The sequence below is a fragment of the Berghia stephanieae genome, chromosome 6, assembly GCF_034508935.2.
Source record: "Berghia stephanieae isolate SIO BIC M18660-M18661 chromosome 6, UCSD_Bste_1.3, whole genome shotgun sequence".
Taxonomy (NCBI): Eukaryota; Metazoa; Mollusca; class Gastropoda; order Nudibranchia; family Aeolidiidae; genus Berghia; species Berghia stephanieae.
The window spans coordinates 37941374-37943873 of NC_088365.1; positions in this window are offsets into that span (position 1 = coordinate 37941374).

Here is a 2500-nt window from a genome sequence, read left to right on the forward strand (position 1 = left end):
TTTATTTCTCCCCTCTTCTACGTTTTCTGATCTCTCTCTCTCTCTCTCTCTCTCTCTTTTTTTTTTTTTTTCTTTTTTCTATCTATCTCTCCAACCTTGTAGAGTATTTCCCATTTGATGCCTCATGATGTGCACCCCTTCTACGTACGTTCATTTATTTACCCTTTTACGAATATATTACTATTGATCTAGACCTATGCTCTTTTAATTAGTTTAGCGGTTGTGCGTGGACAGCCAGTGCTTGAGATGTTGATGGTATGGGGGATTACTCTCGGTTACTTGAATTTTCAGGCGTTATTTCCCTTTGTAGAGTGCTTTTGGCGTGGAGAGGGTAGCATTGGCGTGGGCGGGACTCACGCCAGGTAAACTCTAGAGTGTTTCTGGCGGCCGCCAATCTAACTCTAGAGTCTTTTTGGTGATAGATTCATTCTGGCGTGCTACACCGGTGTGTATTCAGTACACTGGTGTAGGGAATACACAGTTCCTTTTGGCATGGGTAGTCAATCTGGCGTGTAAGTTAGCTGCCCTGCCGTGTTTGTTTGTTTGTTTTTTTTTTGCTCAGATTTCGGGAGCGCACAACGTACGCTTAAGTCACTAGTGTATTGGCACTTTTCTACTCACTTCATATCTTGTTGTTACCAACATAAGTGCCTGCTCCACTCACTTTTCTGAATTAAAAATTCACCCCATACACCGGAGCATACTCAATGTCTCAATCGTTTCTATGTTATATGTTTGTGATGAGAATATTGGCTATTAAGCTTAACTGCTGGTCAAAATTACTTCGCGATGTGGTGAACGAATCGGCGATCTCAAGAAGTGGGTGAGAGAGGGATCTAGAAATGACTTTGGGTTTGAAACGAATATTTTTGTGTTCGTGGATAGCTCACACGGTAGAGCCACGCTCTCACCTGCCAGGCGGAGTTGTCGTACCAATAAGGTCGCAGGTTCAACCCACCACCGCCGCGAAAATTTTTTTTATTCTCTATTGTCTTCTGGCACTTTTCTACTCACTTCATATCTTAGTGTATTGTTTACATCATCTGCGGTTATGGTTATGACTTGCGACACGAAAGTTTACGCCAAACTCACTACGATATTAGTCTTATTGCTCTGTAGTGTTCTGAGCGTGTTACATCGGCAGTTATAGAAGACCTATTAGCCATTAGCCTATTTCGAGATAAAAAATAAATCCCAGCTGATGGGCAGGATCGCGCGGTTTTTTGTCGCTATCACTACCCTATCAGTAGAAATATATATCCTCACCAGTGTAATGATCGTCAACCCCCCTCCCCCCTTATCAGTCGCTTCACAGTTTTAAAGGCCGCCGACCATGTTTTAAATTGCCAAGGAATTGTTAATTTTATTTTGGCTACAATTTAGATTTGTTTGACAGTGAATATTTATCGGACATCTCTGGTTCTTGTCATTATAAATTATAAACCTGGCAAGTGGCAAATGTGGTGTGTCGCTGTTGATAGTGCTGGGCAAATGAGTGCTTGACAAAAAATCCGATTATATTATGACTTTCGTTGGAAAAACTGGTTAACTGGTTAATTCTTCAGATACGAAAGCCCACATTTCACAACCCTAAATTCAGTTAATTATTTTATAAATAACTACTTCCTTGTCCACATTCCAATTAGAACTCACATTCCGGTTAGAACCCACATTCTTGGGTGATCTGATTTGGTTTCGGCTGAGAGTGGGTCAACGAAACGGTGACCAATACAAGACAAGACTTAATAATATTAAGTAGTATAATTGGCAAAACGCACGCTCACACACACACACACACACGCGCGCGCGCGCGGAAAATGATATAGCCAGATGTGGCAGAGAAGTTTATTATGCCATCAATACATTGCTTCAGTCTATAGTCTTCTTATCTCTAGTCTCTACTTTGCTATACTTTAATCTCTTACATGATGAGCTAGCTAGGTCTTTTGGATATCAAAAATAAACTGGGACAGGTTCACTTATGGGTTTCTTTCTCGTAATTTTTGATTTTGCGGTCGTACCCGTGAGTTGTCTCGATGTTGAACGTGATCAATGACCAAAATGGGTGACAAAAATTGATAATTGTCCATGGGCAAGGCTCTCGCTTTGAACACATTTCTTTCCTCATCTTGGGTCTGAAAGAATACCTTACTATAGCATTAGGAATAATGTAAGAATAAGAGTGCTATTACAAAACCTAAACTTGCCGGGCAATTCACATTATGCATGATTAATGCTCTGTGTAAATAAAAAAAAAAGTTTTGTTCAATCTTCTAAAGAGAACTTCATATTACGACTCTGAAGATAACCTAGGCGTTAGCGCAGCGCAGTGCTGCAAAGCCTGGTCTCTCCAGATGAAGTAAAATGCCTTATCACACCCCCTCCCCCCCCCCCAGAATGTATTTTTATTTAAATCTCAATCACTCTTGTCTACATATTATGCTATAACGGAAAAGGACTGAAGACTAAATATTATTCTTCCCACCCCATAACACACTTA